Here is a 12,204-nt window from a genome sequence, read left to right as displayed (position 1 = left end):
ATAACCAGAGAATTCAGTACTGTCTGAGAACCTGGTTTCCATCGATTTCACAGACCCACGTGAATGGAGCAGCAGCGTTCACACAGCAGGTGGGCGCGGCCGGTTTTCTGTAAGCAGCATCCACAGAATGCACCTTCTGCATAGTTCTTGGATGTGTTTCTTGTGACCCTCTCTGTTTTCTTTGGGGACTTTGTCATATATGTATGTGGTCTGTGTGTGTGTGTGTGTGTATTTCTTTTTGAGACAGGATTTTTGTGTCTGTGTAACAGCCCAGGCTGTCCTGGAACTCACAGAAACCCACCTGTCTCTGCCTTCCAAGTGCTGGGACTAAAGGTGTGCGCCCCCACTGCCCGGCTCTATACCAGTTTCTCGACGAGGATTACTAGTCACTTCTCCTGTGACTGGGACTGTGTGCATGACAAATGACATGAGGGAAGGAAGGCTGGCTTTGGGTGATAGTTTCGTCCCCCTGAGGCCAGGGACTGCAGACATCTCGCAGTCAGGGAACAGTAGTGCCCATGGCCTCTTGATTTCTCTGTGAAAATGTCAGTTCTCTGAGCATCCCATCCGTGGACCTTGATCCCATTCACCGTCCTCCTCCAGGTCCACCCCCAGCTCCCCACACCACCCCAGCTTTGTGTACTCTTTCTGATGGTCAGTCACCCATCAACTCTTCATTTGTGCTGCTCCTGTGCCCCCAGGGGTGAGCTGTTCACTGGAGCTTGACCAACCTACCAGGAGCTGCAGCCTTAAAGCAAACTGACTCCCCCCCCCCCCAAGCCATGTCCTGTCCATAGTTCCTCAGTTAGGGGTAGAGGCTCAGGAACCCCTTCCCACTGTGTGCTGGGATGGCGAGGTCCCTGATCTTGTGGGAGAGCACAGCGGCTGAGTTCAGCGTGCAGGTTCTCTTCTGCCCTGTTCAGACGCCCTTGGTGCCAGGCCTCCCCGACCTCTGGCCCTTCTGCCTCTGCTGTGACGGTCGTGAAACAGGGTCCGCCTGTGGTGAGCTCTCCACTGACACTTGTTCTCTATATTTTGACCAGTTGTGTGTTCCTCTCTTTCACCTATTCCTTTAGTAAATATTATGCCAGCATTTAAAAAGCATCAGTGTTAAAAATATCCACATTAATATACAGTGTGCCTATTTAAAACCAAAGAAGCATGTATTTCATTAGCATAATTTCATATAATGTCCTTGCTTATTAGTACTAAATTTTAACTGTTGAACACACAGGCCACACACAAGGATTTGGATTGTATATTTTATTCAGTATCATTATAAATATCTACAAAATTGGTTTTAAATTAAATTACCTTTGTACATAAGCACATAGATTGTCAGATTTGGATGTAACATGCATCTACCCTGTGTTTAAAAAACATTTTATAATCCCAACCCTTTGGGAAACTTCAGTATAATTTATGCAAAAGATTGAAAAAAAAACCAAATACACTTTTCAATTATATCTGTAATTTCTAGTTAGAAAATACAGATCTCTGGCGTTTTGATGACGGCCCTCATAGGCTCACATATGGGAATGTTTGTCCCCAGAGAGTGGAACTGTTTGGGAAGGATCAGGAGGTGTTGGAGTGGGTGTGGCCTTCTAGAGGAGCTTTGTCACTGGAGGTTTCAAAAGCCTCTGCCAGGCCCATACTCGTCAACTCTGCCTATAACTTGGGGTCAGATGAGAGCTCTCACTGCTCCAGGGCCTGCCCGCCTGCCTGCTGCCATGCTCCCTGCCAGGGTAATCATGGACTAACCCTGTGAGACTGTAGGCAAGCCCCCAGTTAAACACTTCCTTTTGTAAGTTGCCTTGGTCATGGTCTCTTCACAGCAAAGGAATAAGACAAGGTTTATCAAAAAACAGGTTTTTGGCAAAATAAATATAAACTTTCATATTCTTTAATAAGAGTTTTGAGTTTCATGTATGTTTTGCTTGTGTTCATTCATTAACTCTTCCTAACCACCCCTCCCTGTCCTTGTTTGGATTCCAACAGCTGTTGAAGTCCAAGGTGCCACTATTGTAAGTTGGCTAACACAGCATTTATATAGTAGGACTGTCCGGCAGCCATGGCTGATAGGGAATCTTCAGGGAGTATACAGGCTTCACTAGGCACCCTGAGCTCCTACACTGAGGAGTGTTCACTCCATTTTCTGAAGTATACACTTCCAACTATATTCCATCCAGGTTCCACTTGAATCTTGTGAATACTTCAACTAGAAGAATGTAGTCGGTTAAGCAGTAAAATAAACATGAAATAATCCCTGATGTGTAAATCTAAATCCAATGCTGTCATGTAAGAAGCCAACATAAGTCCTCCAGGAATTGCTCAGCCTATAATAATGGCATCCAGTAAAAGTGAGTTAGATGATATTCCAGGTAGAACTTGAAAAAAATAGTTGTAATGAATTGTGTTTAAAGAAGAGATTTTGTTTTTGAGACAGGGTCTCACTATTGCAGCTCTGGTTGATCTGGAAATCACTATGTAGGCCAGGCTGACCTCCAACTTACAGAGATCCGCCTGTCTCCCTTCCAAATGTTGGTATTAAAGATGAACATGTACTATACCTGGCAAAGATGAGCCGAGAACACAAACAGCTGAATGAAGTAAAGAAGAGGATACAAGATTTGAAAGAGGAATTCAGTACGAAGGATTGCTGATGAAAGACTGTCTGAAATGCTGCAAGTGAAAATAAATCAAAGCCCCAAGGGAAGTCATAACGGGAGAATGGGCCAAAGATGCACTAGAATAGCCGAGCCTGAATGAGAAGTAGGGGACTCGCTAGGCAACAACAACAAAGGTTAGGTATAGGGGGAATGTCAAGACAGTACACAGTGCTATAAAAGTCAGACCTACGCTGTACGAACACACAGTGCTATAAAAGTCAGACCGACGCTGTATGAACACACAAGAATAAGCTCCCTTGGCACAGAAAGCATTTCCCAAAGGACCATAGCCACATTTCCCAGAGTTAGGAGAAATGTACCATCCCAGAGACAGGCATTTTAGGACACCAAACCAAAGAGATCACCAAGAGAGCCTCTCTTCATACTAACATTAAAACACTAAGTATGCAAAGCAAAGCAAGCATATTGAAAGTGGCCCAAGAAACTCCAGGTCACATGTGCCCATGGGAAGAATAACAAGATACTTGTCCTTGAGGCACCGAAAGCCGAGAGGGCCTGGGAAGATGCATTTCAGGTTCTGAAAGGTAACTGCCAACCCTGACTACTGTACCCAGCAAAGCTCTTTGTCGTAATCAAGGAGGAATAAACACTTCCCTTGGGACCAGTAGGCAAAGCACTTTCTGGGTTTCCAGTGCTGTCACCCTGGATTTCACGGTGCTGGGCCACCCCATACTTCATATTTCTGAAGCTGCATATTAGTGCTTAGACTCAGTTTGCTGGCTGGCGTGCTCATTTTGCATATATGTTCATAAGAGGTTTTATGTGAAGTTTAGGTTTTTTTTTTACCCTAGTGTCTTATAGTTTTTGGTTTTGTTTTGTTTGTTTGTTTTTGAGAGACAGGGTTCCTCTGTGTGGCCCTGGCTGTCATGGAACTAGCTCTAGACCAGGCTGGCCTTGAACTCACAGAGATCCGCCTCCCTCTGCCTCCTGTGTGCTGGGATTAAATGTGTGTGCCACCACTTATAGCATTATTTTATTGTGATGTCTTTGTCTGGCTTTGTTATCAGGTTAAAAACAGCCTTGAAAGAAAGAATGAACTTGGAAATTGTCACTCCCCACTGTGTGTGTGTGTGTGTGTGTGTGTGTGTTGTGTGAACTTGGATAATTCCTGATATTTTTTCTTGTCAAAATTACCCGAAGAGGTGCTGTTTCCCTTGTCAGTTCTGTCAGAGCCTTCCCATGGCGATTCCATTTTGTCCTGCTCCCCTTTAAGAGGGCGAGTCTGCTCTTCCAGGTGGGTAATGAAGACTTCCGTTCAGTATGAAGGCCTAACTATCAAAGGAGGGGCTGTCGCTGGCACGTTCCCGCCTCCTCCTTACCACTACAGGCCCCACTGGTACAGTCACGCCTAAGCACACTCATCTCACTAATTCTACGCCAGACCCAGGTTCTAGGATGCACAACCCGATACTTACAAGCCAGGATTAAGGCCATCTCATGGCCCCAGAGTCTCGGAACCCATGGCTGCTGCTACTTTACCCACACCTGTCTGGGCATCCTTGCTTATGTCTTTACTCCACAAGCCTACTCCGTGATCCACTTACTGTTTTTCTACAAAGGAAATAGACCCCCAGCTGTGGAAAGTGGTACCCACAGTGGCACATGCTAAACAAGAGAGAAGTTCTGACCAAACTGGACTTGACTCGAACCTAGTGGGGTGGCTGAGTCCAGTTTGGCCATCTCAGCAGCTCTGTGGGCTTAGGCCAAGTCTTTGCTCTAGAGGCAGAGAGGTGACTCCGTGGTTAAGAGTTCATACCATTTTTGCAGAGGATGTGGGTTCAGGTCCAGTGGCTGGCTCACAACCGGGAACCCAACAGCCTCTCTGGTCTAGTGTACATACCCACATGTACACCTGCATGTGCACACACACACACACACACACCCCACAATTTTTTTAAAAAAAGTTTTTGATATGTTTTGAATTTTTTCTTTTGCATATAGTATAAAAATGTTCCAACGTCATCCCTTGCACGTGGGCTGCCAGTGTCCCTGGCACACCTTGAAAGATGGCCGTGCCTCACAGCTTTGACACCTTTGCTGACCCTCTCTTGGCCACTCATGTTTATTTGTAGTCTGCATTCAGCTGGCCAGTCCGTCCTCATGCCGGCATCACGATTTGATGACGTTAGCATTTTAGTTTGTTCTGAAGGGAAGTGAGAGACCTAGACTTGATTATGTTCAAGATTGCTTTGTTTTGCTTATTTGTGGTCCGAAGATTTCATAAGTTTTCAGAACAGATTTTTCTATTTCAGCAAAATATATGCCCCTGGAATTTTGATTCAGATCGTATTAAATTTGTAAATTGCTTTGGATAGAATGGACATTTTGGCAAAGACTTCCAACCTATTTCAAGTGTTTCATTTTTTAATTACTGTAAAAGAATCTTCTGATTATTGCATAAAAAGTGAAATTAAATTTTTCAGGTTTTTTTATCCGGCAAATTTGTTTATACTTTAATTGTTTGCTTTGTGTGAATTCTGGGTTCTTAAATATTAAACCGTATTATTTACAAATAGAGTGTGGTGGTCAGTCTTGGCTGTCAGCGTCACTGGACTAATTAAGAGTGTACCTGTGTCTGTGGAGCATCCTCCGAGAGAATCAGAAGGGAAGGGCCCATCCTCAGTGTGAGCTGAGAATTCCATTGAATGACCCGAAGAAGGCTGAGAATAAAGGGCTGTGCCGTTTTCTTCCTCCTCCCTCCTCCCTTTCTTTTTCTTTCTTTCCTTTTTTCTCACTCTCTTCCCCCCCTCTCTTTCTCTGTGTGTAAATTTTATTTTGTTTTGAGGCAGGGTTTCTCTGTATAGCCCTGGTTGTCCTGTGACTATGTAGACCATGCTTGCCTCTGCTTCCCTAGAGCTAGGATTAAGGCCTGCACCACTACTGCCCTCTGGTGACATATTGTCTAATTGAGTGTGCCTGTCACTGCTGCTGGGAACCTCTGCTGATGTAAGACTCCAGCTTCTTCGGCCTTCTAAAAGCTGATTCAATAGCAGCATCCAAACTTGGAGCTGCTAAAACATCCAGCCTTTTGTAGTCAGCAGTTATTCTCTTCTTCTCCAGTGTGCAGACAACCATCGCTGGACAACTCAGCTCCTATCATATAAACCGTCTATACAGCCACTTGTATAACACACACACACACACACACACACACACGTAGTGTAATATTTTACTCTGTTAGCTTTTTGAGGGGGCCACCGCCCAGCTTTCAAATAAATCACACAGAGGCTTATTATTACTTATGAATGCCCGACCTTAGCTTGGCTTCTTTCTTTCCATCTTTTCTTAAATTATCCTAACTATCTTTTGCCTCTGGGCTTTGAGCTTTCTCTTTTTCCACATAACTTTATTTCTTTCTTTCTCCGTGGCTTGCTGCGTAGCTGGGTGGCTGGGCCCTGATATCCTCCTTTCCTTGTTCTCTCGTTGCTACTTCTTGGCTTTTGGTTCTCCTTCTACTTATTCTCTCTGCCTGCCAGCCTTGCTTATCCTCACTCCTGCCTCGCTATCGGCCGTTCAGCTCTTTACTAGGACCATCAGGTGTTTTAGACAAGCAAAGAAACACAGCTTCACAGTTAATCAAAAGTAGCATAAACAAAAGTCACACACCTGAAGATAATATTCCCCAACACACACACATGCACACGTGCACACACACGTGCACACACGCGCACACACATGCGCACACGCACACACATACACTGGTTCTTTTCCTCTACAGAACTCTGATACATACGTTGATGCCAAGAAGTGGGAGTATTGCTGAGATAAGCGTGACCGTGTGGTCTGTGGATCTCGTTTGCAAGAAGACTGGAGGAGTGGAACCTCGGGCTCCGGAATCCCAGAATGCTGTAAGCAGATCTTAAAGAGCTGTCCTTGTAGCTGTGCAGAAGATATGAATGCTGCCAGAGACACGGAGAGTGAGGCCAGGCTCGTGTGAAGTGAGGGGAAATGGGGACTCTGTCAGGCGTCAGGCTAGAGGCCATGCCTATTGTAGTCTGACAAAGAGTCTGTATTCTGCTCATAGCCTGAACTTTTAAGATGAGACTAAATTTAAAATTTTAGTTTTCCATAGGAAATTTTTAGCACAGCACTATCCCTAAGCTGTGCCGCTGCTCTTAGGTAGGTTCACCATAAGAGGAAGGTGAAGACGTGAAAAACGGGGAGTGGCCAGGGAGTGGGATGAGGTCGAGAGACGTGTGGGCCGATGAAGCAGCTCTGATGAAGAGATGGATAGTGTTGATGAGAAATCCCGCAAGTGCACAGGACAACAGGGCAGGCACCTTGAAGGCAAAGCTCTGCCTATTGAGCTCCAGGATACTAGAACAGAAACTCCTTGGCAGAGGACCTGGGTTTTCTTCCCAGAACCCACATGGACTCCCACAACTGCCTGTAGCTCCAGCTCCAAGGGATCTGACGCCCTCTTCTGGTCCCTACAGGTCTCTACCAAGCACCTAACGGGGCACTAGACATACATGCAGGGAAACTACTCATATACATAAAAGTAAAAATAATTTTAAAAAGTGAAAAATGAAAAGAAGCGTGACTGGACATTGAGCCCTTCCAAGGGCACCCCGCTGTAGGAGGGTCCCATAGAGAAGTGCTTTTCCTGGATTAGCCCAGAGTCTTCAGAACAGTTGCTGCAACTGAGGTCTAGGGTTATGGGATCATGGGGCTTTCACCAAGGGTTCAGAAAGCTGCTGAGGCCAAGGTTGGATTCCCAGCACTGTGTGTGACTCTGACAGCGAAGCCTAGGAAGCAGAGGGGTGCTAGAGTGGAGGGGGCAACAGCTGGAGGAACGAAGCCAGTCCAAGAGAGAGGCCACGCTGCTGCAGGCATGCCGACCCCTAGCCCTTTCCGAACCCAGATGCCAGACCGAAAGCTGCAGGGTTTACTGTTTACCCTAATGGCTTTTGTTTTTGTTTTGGTCTAAACTTTCCTTGCTATGTCCCAATTCCTCCCTTTTAGAATGGGAGTATTTCATCTGTGCCATTAGACACCAGAAGTCTGTAGCTTGTTTTTCCTTTGTTTGTTTTGTTTTGTTTGGACTTCTCAGGGACTCGAAGTTCCGAGACTCTTGACTCACAGAGGAGTGTTTCCAGGCTTCTGTCCTGAACTAAAAACCAGTGAACCTTCCAGGTTTTGGGGGCCAGATTGGGACTGCTGAGGCACCTAGCTTTGCGGATTGAGCAACCATGGGGTTACCCCCATGAGAGACAGCTGCCGTGGGAGTTAGCCCTGCTGCCAAGGCACCAAGCTATAAAGACTGAGCAACTACTGCTTCCTCAGCCTCCAGGTGTGATTCAGCTGTTACTATTTTAATATAGGCTGATTTAATAAATTATTTTATGTTTTTTTCTGTCACATTGGTCCTGTTCTGATAGAGAACCCTGACTAATATAATTTTAGTTTCCTTGAAAATAGTTGATATTTAAATTGTTTAATTTTTAAAATCACAAAAGTGTCTCCCTAAAACTTCAATACTAATTCTGACTTTGGTGAGAAAATTGACTCTTAAACAATTCCAAAAGGACAGATGCGACCATTTGTTTTGAGAGCTAAACTTCCACCCCCGTTTTTATGACTAAGGGTATCTCATTTGCAACTGAAATCACGCTAAAACATTGATTTCTAAGTACACAAGCCCACCCCTCCAGACTGATGGCTCACAACCATAAACTGGGCAAGGCAAAGCCAGCCAGATCTGGGGAGACTCTAGACACCCAAAGGGAAGCGAACATAAGGGTCCCCCAACAACACATGGGGTCACCAAGCCGAATTCCAAGGGAGTGGCCAGTGAGCTTCAGAGCTCTGCATATAAAATGTAAAACATCTGTGAATCTTAGGAAATCAGTAGCCCCGACTCGGGGAGAAAAGGGTCAAGGCAAAGTTCTATTCCCCATAGTGGACACACCACTTATCTGTCTAATGGTATGAGAAGAACGGGCATGTGAAATCATAGACAGCAGTGTACACGTTTAACGCTCGCCAGTGTCCCGAGGACAGAGCAGGCCCTGTCTGTAGCCACATTTGCCACACTCTGCCCATCCAAAGATGCAATACAGATGACAGAGAAACAATCCACGGGAAGCTGGCAGTGGGCACCCTTCTCTCCTTCCCATACTTGATGCCTCCTAAGCAATCATTTTACGGATCACTGGTGTTTCTTATTTGGTTTTGTTTGGCTTTGGTTTTTGTTTGTGTATTTCAGATAGGCTTTATGTGGTACAGGCTGGCCTTGAGGTCATAATTCCATCTCAGCCTCTCAAGTCCAGCCAGTCACTTAGAGAGGAATCTCCCTGGAATTGCCACATCCACAAAAAGCTTAGGACTGGCTGTGTCTGATCTGCTGCTGATTTCCTGCCGGACGACTGGCTTATGGTTGCTTCCACTATGCCCATTCATGGCTGGCATCTCCACACAAGGCCACAAAGGGAACACCGACCTCAGCGGTTGACCTGCTGGCTTAACTTGAACCTAAGCAAGATCCATAGCAATTATGTCCTGCACCAATGCCCACATGCCACCTCTCACTGTGGCTTGGCACAGTGCCTCGTGCAGATGCACCTCTCTTCTGCACCCGGCAGCAGCTGGAGGAAGGTGACGTCAGATATGGTAGCCAGTGGAGTCTCTGCAGCGTGAGAGCCGAGTGATTCGCTTTCCAGGATCTCCTTCCCTGGATGTGGCAAGATTTCCCAACTTCCAGAATAATTTTTACTGGGTACCAGAGAAACCAGTGTATCTAAAGAAATAAAACAGTCTCTCTGCACTGGGTCAGTCCAGAGGGTGCGGTCAGGACGTGGCCTTGTTGTACTCTGGCCTGGAGGGAGTACTGCATGTAGGATGCAGAGCTCAGCAGAGGCAAATGGGAACTGCTGGGGAGGTTGGAACACTATGCAGCTTCCACGCACAGCCATGGTGAGAACACAGAGCAAGTTAGGCGTGGACCCTGAAGAGTCAGCCAGCCCAGACGGACCCAGCTCTGTGCAAAGCCTGCTGGGGTATGGACTGATCTTTGTAGGTGATAAGCAGGCTGTAGGGCCGTGTCTCTAGAAGCGCATGGAACCCGTGCTTCATTCAGTCACTTAATTGTTTAAGTGACAAATGTCACATTTAAATAAACACCCCATGTTATGAACACATTGCACTTAATATTTTCTGTGCTCCTTTCTAGGACACTGTTAGCATATTCCAGAAAACAAAAGAGCAGGAAAAAGTCATCCCATGATCCTATCTTCATGTGTCACTTGCCATGTTGTTTTAACACGTGTGGGTCTAAGTGGGGGGGGGGCTCTCGGTTCCAACTGTGATGTGTCCACGTCAGAGCATAATGTACATAAGAAGGCAGAAGCAAAACGTTTTTTTTTCCCCATCAAACCCCACCAGACACCAGTGTGCTAGCTGCAATGGGATCAAGCTGCAGTAAGATCACTAAAGTCACTTCTCACTAGCCTTTTTTATTATGTTCTCAGGACTCTGTGTAGCAGAGAAGTATAGGCTGGTGACACCTACAGATGACTCTGTCATCCTTACTTAGACCCTGTGGCTCCTCTCCATCTTCTGCTGATGATCCACCTCATCAGAGCCAGGGCAGGACCAGCCCTTGGTGGCTGTTAGCTATTGGGAGGACCTGGGGCTGCTGAAGATGTCGTGGACACAGGCAGGGGCGGGGGGATGTACTCCCAGGGCTGCATCTGTAAATGTGATGGCTGGCGGCAAACCACATAGCTCATGTCTCCTTTACCAACAGAACTGGAAAAACCATAGCAGAGTAGAAGACACAACTCCTCCCTGCGATTAAACCGGAAGGGATCCCTGTGATGCCCAAGGGGATGCTCAGCACCAGACACCTTCCTGGCACACCGGGGTGCCAGGCCATGACCTCGCAGCGGCAGATCTTCCCTGGCGAGTGTTTCCCCAGCATCCACATTTCTGGGCTTCTCTTTAGAAGCCTGAGGATAGTGTACCTATAGGCCTGTCCCTTCTGTCCCCAGGGGGGAAAAACCCAGAGCAGTGGAAGCCAGGAATGATGGGAATGAAGACAAGTCATGCAGACAGGCTGCCCACAGACTGAACACACACTGCTGTGACATCTACCAAGGATTCCCCACGCCCTTACCAAAGCACAGTGTCAGAGGAAATAAATATCCAAGGTGAAAAGCCAAACAAAACTCAACCAGTGAGTTCTTAGTTATTACAGTGGAGGCTGTCAGGTGTGGGCTGCATCCTCCCATTCCACAAGGGCTTGGCCCTAGCAGTTGATATTTAGTGGACAAAGCCATTGGTTATAGTCAATATTAATAAAATAAAATTATTTATTTTTGGTTTTTAACACAGCATTTCTCAGTGTAGCTTTGGAGCCTGTCCTGGCACTGGCCCTATAGATCAGGCTGGCCTTGAACTCACAGAGATCCACCTGCCCCTGCCTCCTGAGTGCTGGAATTAAAGGTGTGCGCCACCACCTGGCTCTTTATGACAAAATCTGGGAAACATCCACAGCTTCACCAGCTTTAGGTTTAACTTCCTCCGCGCAGGCCTGTATAGGCCTCTTCCCAGCTCTGGGACCTCAGGCCAGGGCTGGAGAAAGCGTCCCTCAGTATCAGGGCTCTGGAGAAAGCGTCCCTCAGCATCAGGGCTCTGGAGAAAGTGTCCCTCAGGCCAGGGCTCTGGAGAAAGCGTCCCTCAGCATCAGGGCTCTGGAGAAAGCGTCCCTCAGCATCAGGGCTCTGGAGAAAGTGTCCCTCAGGCCAGGGCTCTGGAGAAAGCGTCCCTCAGCATCAGGGCTCTGGAGAAAGCGTCCCTCAGCATCAGGGCTCTGGAGAAAGTGTCCCTCAGGCCAGGGCATGCTCCTTTCCTTGCACTTATTAACATAGCTACCAACCCGGAGATGATATTGTTTCCCTATTAGGTAACAATGTTAGCATGCACAATTGCAGAGTAGAATGTCCACTTGAATGAGGCCTTTGCCTGGCTCTGAGTGAGCCTCCCTAATGGTTACTGGGCCAGGGAGAGGAAGGGGCTCATCTTCTCCTGGGCGCTCCCAGAAATCCAGACACAGGAGCCAGCAGCTCCATCACTGAAATAAGGAGGCCATTTGCTGGACTACCGTCCCGGAGCCACTTACCTGAAATGAATGAAGCACACTTCTGACCAGCGCTTACAGTAGTCTCCATTCTGTGGTTATAATCCTAAACCCTGGAATCGACTGGAGCTGAGTCTGAAATAGCCTGGGGAGGAATGAGTTCAAATCGGTGGGCTGGTGGGTCGGGGCTCATACCTTGCTGGAAAAGGCACACGAGGCGTGCGCATCACTTCACACCCGCACATGAAAGTGAATTCTTGGGGTTCTTCCTCAAAACCTAAGGATTGTTTTTGAGTGTGTTAAAACACTAATCAGAATAAAAAAAAAAGCCATCTTTCCTGTCAGCATTGGTTGATTCTGGCAACTGAATCTCAGTTGATGAATGGCCGAGACAGTCAGAGAGCTAGTCCCCAAAGCCAGCTGGGAGTCTCCTGG

The sequence above is a fragment of the Arvicola amphibius genome, chromosome 4 (assembly GCF_903992535.2).
Source record: "Arvicola amphibius chromosome 4, mArvAmp1.2, whole genome shotgun sequence".
In the NCBI taxonomy this organism is placed as follows: domain Eukaryota; kingdom Metazoa; phylum Chordata; class Mammalia; order Rodentia; family Cricetidae; genus Arvicola; species Arvicola amphibius.
The sequence above is the reverse complement of the archived record's forward strand: the minus strand, read 5'-3'. Positions refer to the sequence as shown.